Below are 13,333 nucleotides of genomic sequence, written 5' to 3'. Positions count from 1 at the left end.
TGAATAGACACGTTAATAAACTTATGTTTGTTTTTCCTTTGTTGATCTGTCTTTGCTAAAAAGTCACAGCTGAAAACCTAAGGTGGGTTGATGTAGTTTTGCCTCCTTTCCAAGATCAAGTGATAGAGGACATGGGTGTGGTTTCCATTTAAGCGCATTCTAAGCTCTTTTTGAATGGCTTCAGTTCAGTTCAGAAACTCAGTCATGTCTGACTCTTTGCGACCCCAGGGACTGCAGCACACCAGCATTCCCTGTCCATCACTAACTCCTGGAGCTTACTCAAACTCACGTCCACTGAGTCAGTGATGCCATCCAACCATCTCATCCTCTGTTGTCCCCTTCTCCTCCACCTTCCATCTTTCCCAGCATCAGGGTCTTTTCAAATGAGTCAGTTCTTCGCATCAGGTGGCCAAAGTATTGACATTTCAGCTTCAACATCAGTCCTTCCAAAGAACATTCAGGACTGATTTCCTTTAGGATGGACTGGTTGGATTTCCTTGAAGTCCAAGGGACTTTCAGGAGTCTTCACCAACACCACAGTTCAAAAACATCAATTCTTCGGCGCTCAGCTTTCTTTATAGAACAACTCTCACATCCATACATGACTACTGGAAAAACCATAACATTAACTAGATGGACCTTTGTCAACAAAGTAATGTCTTTGCTTTTTAATATGCTGTCTAGGTTGGTTATAACTTTTCTTCCAAGGATTAAGCGTCTTTTAATTTCATGGCTGCAATCACCACCTGCAGTGATTTTGGAACCCCCAAAAATAAAATCTGCCACTATTTCCACTGTTTCCCCATTTATTTGCCATGAAGTGATGGGACCAGATGCCATGACCTTAGTTTTCTGAATGTTGAGCTTTAAGCCAACCTTTTCACTCTCTTCTTTCACTTTCATCAAGAGGCTCTTTAGTTCTTCACTTTCTGCCATAAGGGTGGTGTCACCAGCATATCTGAGGATATTGATATTTCTCCCGGCAATCTTGATTCCAGCTTGTGCTTCATCCAGCCCAGCATTTCTCATGATGTACTCTGCATATAAGTTAAATAAGCAGGGTGACAATATATAGCCTTGATGTACTCCTTTCCGTCCTTGGAACCAGTCTGTTGTTCCATGTCCAGTTCTAACTGTTGCTTCCTGACCTGCATACCACTTTCTCAGAGGCTTACTTTTATCAAATAGACTTTGAAAATAGAAAATTATCCTTGGTATTATTGAAAGAAGCTGGCAAATTCTATGAATGCATTGCAGCCTGTCATGACTCTAGAACATGAGATTTTCCTCAAATTCCAATCTTGTCAGGGAATCTGGTACCTATTAACTTCTATCAAGATACTCTGTCTAAAACCATCAGTTCTTTCTTCCCATCCTTCATTTGTTACCACTCCCCATGGGAAATGACAAATTATTTCCCTGGTGAGTGGTCCCTGGCCCCCAGGAATGCTCTTCTCTTTTCTCCACAATTTATTTATTTCTTTGGCCACACCATGCAGCATGTGGGACCTTAGTTCCCTGACCAGGATTGAATCCACGTTCCCTGCATTGGAAGTCTTAACCACTGGACAGCCAGGGAAATCCACTTCCACAGTTTCTTAATAAAGGCTTCATGTCTTTTTCCATGTTTCATTTCCTAAATCCATCCTTTGCATCATTCCTAGAATTATTTTCTAAAAATAGTGAAGTGAATGTGTTACTCTGCCCTGCAAAAACCTCCCTACTATGTAGAAAATAGAGTTCAAATTCCATTCTGTCATTTAATGCCTTCACGATGGGCTCCAGCTCACCTTCACTCCCTCATCTTCCACTGCTGTCTGTATAAAATCTACATTTAGCTGCAGTCATTCCTTGACATCTCCTGAACATGTAGAACATTCATAGTTCCCTGACTTCTGCTCAGGCTGCTTCTTCAGCTTTGATGCTGTCTTCCTCTCCTTCAGATTGTAGTTGTTGTTTAGTCACTACGTCATTTCTGACTCTTTGTGACCCCATGGACAGTAGCCTGCTAGGCTCCTCTGTCCATGGGATTTCCCAAGCAGAGATACTGGAGTGGGTTTCCATTTTCTACTCCAGGGGAATCTTCCTGACCCAGGGATTGAATCCTCATCTCCTGTGTTGGCAAGTGGATTCTTTACCTCTGAGCCACCAGGGAGGCCCTCTCCTTCACAGACCATCTTACATATTCTTGAAGGCCAATAGCACTTCCTCCATGAGGCCTTCCCTAAGGTTCCCAATCAGAGTAAATAGTTCCCCAGCATCTATTAGACTCAGAGAAGAACAGGTACACACGGCTAGTATATTTTTTGCAATTCTTATTTTATTCTGTATTACTTTGACATCTCCATTCAATTATTCAGTTCAGTTCAGTTCAGTCACTCAGTTGTGTCTGACTCCTTGCGACCCCATGGACTGAAGCACGCCAGGGCTCTCTCCCTGTCCATCACCAGCTTCTGGAGTTTACTCCAACTCATATCCATTGAGTTGGTGATGCCATCCAACCATCTCATCTTCTGTCACCCACTTCTCCCCCTGCTTTCAATCTTTCCCAGCATCAGGGCCTTTTCAAATGAGTCAGTTCTTTGCATCAGGTGGCCAAAGTATCAGAGTTTCAGCTTCAGCATCAGTCCTTCCAATGAATATTCAGGACTGATTTCCTTTAATGGACTGGTTGGAACTCCTCACTGTCCAAGGGACTCTCAAGAGTCTTCTCCAACATTCAATTATTAGCTCCAAGTAATGATTATGAATGGGCTCTATCTAGCCCCAAACATAGTACAAGGCACACAGTCGGTGCTCAAATCATGTTTATGAATTTTCTTTTTGTGGTCATTAAAACATAATACAAATGTTTTAAGCACAGTGTCTTTTAAAATCCAAAAAGATGAATTGTTATCTGAAATAAGGCTGAATTGTATATAATATATAGCCCAAGGGATATGGCCCCAGATGTAATAGTTCCTTCACCAGCTCTTATAAATATAAAATTCACTTTGCTTCTATTTAACTGTTGATCTCTCTGCCCATTAGTGACCTCAGGGGCTAATATACATTATCAAGACTCCAAGGAAGTGGCACAGCTTTGCACACACATTGATGCAGAGCTATGTGATTGGTTCTCCAGAGTGGAAAGTTCTCCCATAGCAAAAAAATCCCTTGTGTTTCAGCATAACTGAGGATCAGCATAGGGCCCATGTCCTAGGTACTGTTTTCAGACCCGGACCATTGCTAACTAGTACAGAGAAATGAGAATTATTAAGGTCCAGAATTTACAAACAAAAAGAATTTTGGGGTTAAAATCAAATAGCTTCAAAGGAGTTGTCATGGAGGGAGATGCAAACGTTATTATATAGTCAGATGAATTTAATCCCTTATTTTCTGGATGCTTTTGAATAAGTCATACTGTTTCTCAATTCCATTTTATAAAGTAGGGACTGTGAAGAAAGCTGAGTGCTGAAGAATTGATGCTTTTGAACTGTGGTGTTGGAGAAGACTCCTGAGAGTCCCTTGGACTGCAAGGAGATCCAACCAGTCCATTCTGAAGGAGATCAGCCCTGGATGTTCTTTGGAGGGAATGATGCTAAAGCTGAAACTCCAGAACTTTGGCCACCTCATGCGAAGAGTTGACTCATTGGAAAAGACTCTGATGCTGGGAGGGATTGGAGGCAGGAGGAAAAGGGGACAACAGAGGATGAGATGGCTGGATGGCATCACCGACTCGATGGACGTGAGTTTGAGTGAACTCCAGGAGTTGGTGATGGACAGGGAGGCCTGGCGTGCCGTGATTCACGGGGTCGCAAAGAGTCAGACATGACTGAGCGACTGAACTGAACTGAACTGAAAGTAGGGATGATGCTGTCTTATACAACTGTCATGAGGATTAAAAGATGTGAATGATAGTGACAGGTAATGTTCACTGAGACTTTACTATTATTGTTTAACTTTATGAGATTGGTGTCATTGTTACCTCTTATTTACCAGTGAGGAAAAGGAGGCTCAGATGAGCTCGAAGATCATGTGGCCACAAAAGCTGAGAGTGGGACTGGATCCCTGCTTCTCTAATTCCAGAGAACCTTGGCAGAGGTGGGTCGTTCATTGTTTAATCCATCAGTCATGTCCGACTGTTTTGTGACCCTATAGACTGTAGCCCACCAGACTCCTCTGTCCATGGGATTTCCCAAGCAGGAATACTGGAGGGGGTTGCCATTTCCTTCTCCTGGGGGTGTTCCCAACCCAGAGATTGAACTCACATCTCCTGAAGTGGCAGGTGGATTCTTTACCATTGAGCCACCAGGGAAACCCAGTTCCCACAGTCCTTATCAGCACTGGGATTTAGAAACAACAGAGCTGAAAGCTTACAGATTGCAGAGTCTGGAAAATAATCTTGGATTTTTCCAATGGAAGGAGTTAAATAGATCATGCTGGTCTATCATACCAGGTCACAGGGAATTGAAAACAGAGGTTTTCAGAAAGTGAGCTTGAATTTCTAGGCATGGTTTTGAATCTGAGAATTAAACTCTGATTATAAGGTAAATGTCTCAGCTTTTTTCTAGAATTAAGTGTATTTTATGAAATTAGAATCATAAGAATAAATATAAACACAAGAATGCTAAGGACCCTCCTCTCCTTCCCATTCTAGGCTGTATGTTGATTAAAGCATTTTTATTCCATATGTTGTTTTAATTGTTAGCAGCTATCAACACCTAGGCTATGCTGCCTGGGTTAAGGGTTTCTTCAGAGTAATAAACAAACAAACAAAGATAAAACATGACAAGACAATTCTCCTTTGGGGAAAGCAAAGATATTTCTTGATTTAAAATGAACTATCATCAGAGTGGTTTCTAATTATGGAAAAGATAAAAAAAGAAACGAAAAAGAGATGCATACCTCCAGGTACTCATGTTCACAGAAACAGAGTAAGCAAATTTTTGGATTGAACAATACATACACCTAAAATATAACCATTGTCTCTAAGTGCAGAGATATTCCTGTGACCATCCTTGTGATCAAGGCAGCTTTCCAAGGAACACACAGACCTCTGCCCTCTGTGGATGGAGAGCCTCTCTCTGGGTGCATTATTCTAAATCACTTTGTTATGCAAATAGTCTTTCAAGATAGGGCTTGTTGAAGCCTTCATTTCTACACGAAGAGCTAGACATGGGCAGGATTTAAAAACTGAATTCTGTTTAAGACCCAGACCAAATGTAATAGCGGTGAATGTAGAAAATATACACCATAGTTTTAATGATCCTTTTATGGAGATTTTGTGTTCCAAATACACCCCTGTCCTCTTAACAAGGAACTAAGCTGCTGTGGGAATTTTTGGTATCAAGTTTCATATAGTGGGATCAAAACACAAAAAAAACTAGATTTAGAAGTTTTTTAAGAGTCTACAATTGTTTAACCTTAAAAATAGGATGGCTGTCTTTTGAATGTTTATATTTTAGCTAATAAGACTTCTTTTTATAGATATAACCATTTCCTAGCAGTTATGTACGAATAGCCAGATATTGACAAGGAGCAAAAGGATTATTTATTTATTAATAAACCATTAACAGTTATCTATTGGTTACCTAATAAAGACCAGACACTATTCTTGGTGAACAAAACAATAGGAACAAGAGACAAAAAGCTTCCACTAACTTTTTGGGGAGAGGAAAGATAATAACAAATATAACAAGTAAGCAAAGTATTTAGGGTTTTAGAAGATGATAAATGTAATTTCAAAAAGTAGAGTGAATAGAAGGGTTTGGGACTGGCAGGGTATAGAGTTTTGTGATTTTTATTATTTAAAAAATTTTTAACAACTGGAGTATAATTGCCTTACAATGTTGTGTTTCTGGTGTACAATAAAGTGTATCAGTTACATGTATACGTATGTCCCTCCCTCTTAAACCCCAGCCTTTAGGTCATCACAGAGCACCGAGCTGAGCTCCCTGTGCTGTACAGCAGATTCCCACTAGCTAGCTATCTATTTTACATATGGTAGTGTATGTATGTTGATCCTAATCTCCCTATTCATCCCATCCTCCCTTCCCTCTCTGTGTCTACATGTCTGTTTTCTACATCTGAGTCTCTATTCCTGCCCCGGAAATAGATTTGTGATTTTTAAATAATGTGGTCAGGAGAGGTCTCATTGAGAAGGTGTCTTGGACAAGTTGAGAGAGGGTGGCAGTGCCAGTATTTGGGGGAAGAGGACAGCTCCAGGGAGCCATGGAGGAGTGGGGTGAGAAGGAAGAGTGGCAGGTGTTAGTCTGGGGTCATGGGTGTCGCCACCATGAAGGTCTTGGAGGCCACTGAGAAGACTGGCTTCACTCTGCTCCAATGTAGGAGTTCTCAGCAGGGACATTTAGTCACTTTTGATTGCTCAGAAGAGGCACTGATGAAAAAAGACCAGAAAAATGCCAGGATGTGACATATGTTGTTGTTTTTCATTACTCTTTGGAAGCTTGTTTTGATTCCTCATGTACCATGCTAAAAATAAAAGATGGGCTTCACATGGGCTAGGAGGTGGAAAGAGAGTTTCAACTAGGCAAAGCAGAAATCGGTCCACCCATCTTGCTTTCCCTCTGTGTTGGCCACTTCAGGATGAGTAGCTCAGATTGGCATCCGTGGCTTTGCACCACTGCTGTGCTGGTGGCTGATTTGAAACGATAGTTCCTAAGGTCCATGGGCAGTTAGTGGCTGTCCTTTAGACAATATAAGAGACAGAAGAAAATCTCACCTTCATTCTTTTAAGAAATGAAATTTCCCCCAGTCTCTGAGGAAACATTTTCTGATATAATTAATATGGGTGATTCATACTCCAAGGTTTTTTTCTAAAACAATTAAAAAGTATATCCATTGCTGTAGATTATTTCTGGCACTAAAAAAAATTCTCCTTAGGAAAAAAGGAATAGATACTTTTTTCTTATACTGCTATACTTAATTTTATACTATTATTCATACATGTGTAGAAACTACTTAGGATAAAAATAAATATAATAGTATAAGAGAGATAATAAAGTATCTATCTTTCCTTCTCAAGGTCAAGGACCATAAGTGACTGAATTCTGAGACTTCAGGTAAGAAAACAGATATCTCATTAGGATGTATAGGATTAGGGGAAGAGAATTACAACAAAAAACTGGCCTCCACAGAACACAACACATTAATAAACTTTAGAAAAGAGCCTACAAATGACTCCTGTAAGAGAAGAAACAGCCGTTTGTATTGTTTATCCATCCAATAATTGAGAAAAACTTGGCTTTAATTGAAGGGGAAAGATGAAAAACTTGCTCTCTGTACAAAATAATGCAAGGGATATAAGTTGCACTATACCACAATGAAACACCAAGTTCCATATATTTCCCACAGTGAATAGCTTCCTTTTGTCTAACCAACCAGCAAGTATTGTCTAAGTACCTGTATTGACATGCCATTCAATGTCATAGACTCCAGAGGAAAGGCTCCTTCAAGGCAAGAGTAAGCAAACTTCTGGGTGCAGGGTTAGTCATCAGAAGTCCAACACTTACTTAACTATTCACAACTTATGTTTCTTTTATAAACTTATTTTCCAAAACGATTGCTTCTTGAGTCCATTCTATCCCAAATACACCATAGCTAATAAAAATGATTATAAATTAAAATCTATATCAGTAGGACTAACACAACTGAGACCTTAAAGATAGAAAAATAGCCTTTTAGATTATAATTAGCGTTGTAATTGGGTGCATGTTCAGTCATGTCCGACTCTTCTGTGACCCCATGGACTGTAGCCTGCCAGAATTCCTCTGTGGAATTCTCCAGGCAAAGAATAGTGGAGTGGGTTGCCATGCCCTCCTCCAGAGAATCTTCCCGACCCAGGGATCAGACCTGCATCTCTTGTGTCTCCTGCGTTGGCAGGCAGATTCTTTACTGCTAGTGCCACTTGGGAAACCTTAGCACTGTAACTAAAAGTATATAATTGAAGAATTTGCTGCCTTTGGTTGAGGACACCCTAATGTTTTTATGTGAATCAATGCCGAGTCTATTGTTTCATTCAATTAGATTTTAAGTTGATAGCAGAAGGTCTGAGAAGTTGATAACTGAGGCTTAAGGTCTCCAACCCTAGCGTTCATGTTTCTGGAACCCCTAATTAGATAAAGTTGTCTGACACAGTAGAAAATAATGAAAGAATCTACAGTTATGCAAGGAAATTCTACTTCTTATACCTCACAAATGGAAGCAAAATACCAGGTACTCAAAGGGTACAGCCAGCATTACTTGGAGAGATAATGACAAAGGCGATCCAGATTGAATTAATATTCTGCTCATTTTCAAGGAGATCAAAACATACAAGAGCTTAGGGATTTCTTCTGACCATTGTGGGGTAAGTAAAAGGGTTTGGAAAAATGATATTCTAATTTTAAATGTCAGGAAATGGAAACAACAGAGAATTCTCTAAGAAAAAATAATTAGTAATGAAACAAAGATCAAACACACTTCAGATATGAAAAGAATTCTTCTGCAGATAGCCAACGACTTATAATTCAGGAAAGAAAAGAATATATCGATAAAAGAAGATCCCACCCAATTCCCCATCTATCCTCTATAAGGCTTGGGAAAAAAGAGACACATCTCGTACGTCAACTCCAGATGATTTTGATCAAGCTGTTTGCAATTCTGTCTAGAGGGGGCTTCTCAGACTACCTCTGGGATGTGGGACCCAGTCACAAGATCTGCTGAGGGTTTGGAAGGGGAGTGGCAGCTTATACATTCCATGCTTGACATCCCTGGTCTAAACCCCAACCCAAATCATGCTTGCCCTGTGAAGCTCTTCTTGAAGGGTTGAACCCAAGCTGAGCTTCTCCCTTCCAACTTGCTGCCCTGGAACTCTGCACTGAGCACTTATATCAGAATACTTGCTATCTGTACCCTGCCCTGGCACCGTGCAGAGTTTCTACCAGGAGCGAATGCCAGTGTGTAGGAGACTGGAGCTCTCCTCCCCCAACTGATGACTCTCTGTTTTTACTGAACTCAATAGGGTGCTGAACCTTCTGCCAAAGTGAGGACAGGGAAGGGGGTGGTGTTACCAAGCAGCAGCGAATTCAGGGATTTTGCTCTCTGGCAGGCTAATTTGAGGGTGGGAGGGTGGGTGGAACACCTGGAATAGGCAAACAGCACCAGAGTGTCTTCAATTGCAAGCTAGCTGTCTCCCCCTCCCCAGAGTTTGTGATGAAATAACTCCGTTTTGCATGGCAAATCTCTTGGAACAAGATGAAATGGACTGCCCCTTCACAACTCCATGTCAAAGTCTTTATTCCTTATTTCGCTGAATTTTGCAGGGTAAAGGGAGGAGCTGCTAGCACACATGCCAGGCTAGGTCAACTCCCACTCTCAGCATTTCTATCAGCCCTCTTTTCCTTGCCTTTGCTCAAGTCCTCCCTCGCTATTTTTATTTTCTTCCTGCCTCCCACAAGTCTCTGAACTTAAGGAAAAGAGAAATGGAGCTGAAAAGGGAACTGCTACTTACAGGGTCCCTTCCCAAGTGACAGGCATCAAAGGGGGAATTTTGCAACATTAGCTCATGTCATCTTTACATCAGTCCTGAGAAAGTATGTATTATTTTTCCTATTTTACAGATTTAGGATCTGAGATGCTGAGTTAAGGAGCTTGCCCATGGACACACAGATAATAAGATACTAACTCAGAAGCCCATGTTCTTCCTCTTTAACCAATGTGCTTCAAGGAAGTGCTTTCTTTCTCGGACCCCTTGCTATATCCTTAACCTGCTTCTAAAACAGCAATTTCCATAGAAATTATTGGGCTAGAGTACACAGCAGAATATCAAAGCTGAGAAGGATTTAAAGAGGACTGAATCACACCCTAATTCAATGTAGATGAGAATATATACTGTGTGTTTAACTTGGCAGAAAGGAGGAAGTTGTTGGAGTTCAAGTCCTGGCCCTTTCAGCTGTCTCTTGATATCTCGGAGCTGATTTCTTCTATAAAACAGGGGGACCACCACTTCCTTGCCTGCTTAACAGCATAGTTTGCCCAAGACATCTTTCTGATCATGACAGCTTTTGTAAAGCATAAACCATTATTATAGTGAATCGTTGACTTAAAAAATTCCTTGCTGATTGATTGATTAGGGGAACTGAAATATATGTCATATAAAAACAAGGTGTCATTCCTTAATATTTAAAATAAAGGTGACACAGCAGCCATTAAGCCTGACTGACCCATAAGCTCGGCTTTGCTCTCTTGTCACATGGAACTTAGGAGGGAGTGTATGTATGTAGACTGACATGGGCTCTTTAGACTCCATTAAAGTGATAGCCTTCAAAGAGTTTGTGAGTACTCACAAATTATTTGTAAAATGTTTTGGATGATTTAATGTATTTTTCATTTTTCCTCTGTAAAGAGGACCAATAGCTTTCATCAAAAGTAGTATAATATAGTGGGTAAGAGTTCTTTTTTTGTAATATGTTGTATGTCCAAAATAAAAAACTAATAATTGTTTCTTGTAATGCATTTATCTCTTAAAGAAGGTAAAAATATAAAAATGTTGAGTTGCAAACCAAAGGCAAATAATACTAGCTTTTAGGTTAATTGGGCTAAAGAGTCGGACACGACTGAGCGACTGAACTGAACTGAACTGAACTGATAGCTCAGTTGGTGAAGAATCTGCCTGCAATGCAGGAGACCCCAGTTCAATTCCTGGATTGGGAAGATCCGCTGGTGAAGGGATAGGCTACCTACTCCAGTATTCTTGGGCTTCCCTTGTGGCTCAGGTGGTAAAGAATCAGCCAGCAATGTGGGAGACCTGAGTTCAATCCCTGGGTTGGAAAAATCCACTGGAGTAGAGAAAGCTACCCACTCCAATATTCTGGCCTGGAGAATTCCATGGACTATATAGACCATAGCATTGCAAAGAGTTAGACACGACTGAGTGACTCTCACTTTAGGTTACTTACTTTAAAAAGTGTATCAATCTCTTAAATGATGTAGAAAACAAAAAAATGGAATTTTAAACTGCTTTATAACTGCCATCTATTACTGAAATCTCATTTAAAAAATACTGTAGCAAGTAAACATTCTGAATTAGAAAACAGATTTCTCAGTTTAAATCTCAGCAACTTCACTTAGTAGCTGTGACATTTTGGGTGAGTTAATTAATTCTTCTATGCCTCAGTTTTCTCATCTGTAGAATGGAGGTAAAAATAGTACCCATCTCATAGGTTGCTGTGAGGATCGGTTCATTTCAGTTCGGGCGCTCAGTCATGTCCAACTCTTTGTGACCCCATGGACTGCAGCACGCCGTTTGATCCCCTGGAGGAGGGCATGGCTACCCACTCTAGTATTCTTGCCTGGAGAATCCCCATGGGTAGAGGAGCCTGGTGGGCTATACCATGGGGTTGCAAAGAGTCGGACATGACTAAGTGACTAAGCATAAGGCTTAATCAATAGTAAAATCAATTAAATAATACTGTCTACCTTTATAGGAGCCTTTTAAGAATTAAGGAAGTAGTGCCTATAAAGTACTTAGTATTTTGTAAGTAAATTTATGTAAGGCCCAAAGGAGTTACTCAGTAAATGATAATTATTATTAATCAGAATAACTCAGTTTGTTTCATGGTGACTATTCATAAATCTCATGGTCTCAAGGTCAGAGACCATGTAGAGAACTTACAATGCAATTACGTTGCTGGTTGGCAGATCTGAAATGTGATCTGGCTGTATATCAAATGCTTCACATATATTAATTCATTTATCCTCACAACCAGTCCATCTTGGGAGGCACAACACAGCATGGCTCATAGTTTCATTGAGTTAGACAAGGCTGTGATTCATGTGATTAAGCCTTGACTGGGGTTTAAATGTTTAAGTAACTTACTTGGGATCATATGGATAATGAGTACAGAGCCAGAATGAAAACTTTGTTGTTGTTCAGTTGTGTGCAACTCTTTGCAACCACCATGCCTCCCTGTCCTTCATCTCCCTGAATTTGCTCAAACATGTCCATTGAGTCGATGATGCCATCCAAACATCTCATCCCCTGTCGCCCCTTTCTCAGTCTTTCCCAGCGTCAAGGTCTTTTCCAATGACTCAGCTCTTTGTATCAAGTAGCCAGAGTATTGGAGCTTCAGCTTCAGCATCAGTCCTTCCAATGAATATTCAGGGTTGATTTCCTTTAGGATTGACAGGTTTGATCTCCTTGCCACCCAAGAAACTCTCAAGAGTCTCTAGCACTACAATTTGAAAGCATCAATTTTTTGGCACTCAGCCTTCTTTATGGTCCAACTCTCACATCCATACATGACTACTGGGAAATCTACAGCTTTGATCACACAAACCTTTGTCGGCAGAGTGATATATCTGCTTTTTAACATGCTGTCTAGTGGAAATGGCAACCCACTCCAGTGTTCTTGCCTGGAGAATCCCAGGGACGGGGGAGCCTGATGGGCTGCTGTCTATGGGGTCGCACAGAGTTGGACACGACTGAAGTGACTTAAACTTAACCTAGGTTTGTCATAGCTTTTTTCCCAAGGAGCAACTGTATTTTAATTTCATGGCTGCAGTCACTGTCTGCAGTGATTTTGGAGCCCAAGAAAACAAAATTTGTTACTGTTTCCAGTTTCCCCCATCTATTTGCCATGAGGTGATGGGACTAGATGCTGTGATCTTAGTTATTTGAATATTGAGTCTTAAGTCAGCTTTTTCACTCTCCTCAATGACCTTCATCAAGAGGCTCTTTAGCTTCTCTTCACTTTCTGCCATTAGAGTGGTATCATCTGCCTATCTGAGGTTGTTGATACTGCTCCCAGCAATCTTGATTCCAGCTTGGGATTCATCCAGCCTGGCATTTCACATGATACACTCTGCATATAGCATATGTACTCAGCCAAATAAGCAGAGTGACAATATACAGCCTTGACATACTCCTTTCCCAATTTTGAACCAGCCCATTGTTTCATGTCTGGTTAACTGTTGCTTCTTGACTTGCAGACAGGTTTCTCAGGAGACAGGTAAAGTGATTTGGTATTCCCAACTCTTTAAGTATTTTCCATAGTTTGTTGTGATTCACACAGTCAAAGGATTTCACTTAGTCAATGAAGCAGTAGTAGATGTTTTTCTGGAATTCCCTTGTTTTCTCTGTGATCCAACCGATGTTGGCAATTTGATCCCTGGTTCTTCTGCCTTTACTAAATCCAGATACATCTGAAAGTTCTTGATTCATGTACTGCTGAAGCCTAGTTTGAAGGATTTTGAGCATTACCTTGCTAGCATGTGAAATGAGTAAAATTGTGTGGTAGTTTGAACATTCTTTGGCATTGTCTTTCTTTGGAATTGGAATGAAAATTGACCT

At 40.6% G+C, this 13,333-nt stretch overlaps 1 protein-coding gene across 7 annotated transcripts in view; it reads right to left on the bottom strand.

The window, feature by feature from the left end:
- The window catches only part of SGIP1 (SH3GL interacting endocytic adaptor 1), a 230,873-nt gene that overhangs the window by 93,438 nt on the left and 124,102 nt on the right, over positions 1 to 13,333 (bottom strand). The gene's annotated exons all lie outside the window — the stretch shown is intronic.

Source organism: Bos grunniens, chromosome 3 (genome assembly GCF_055505025.1).
Source record: "Bos grunniens cultivar Pamir isolate PY7600 chromosome 3, Bosgru_T2T1.0, whole genome shotgun sequence".
NCBI lineage: Eukaryota > Metazoa > Chordata > Mammalia > Artiodactyla > Bovidae > Bos > Bos grunniens.
This window is presented reverse-complemented; position numbering and strand designations above follow the sequence as displayed.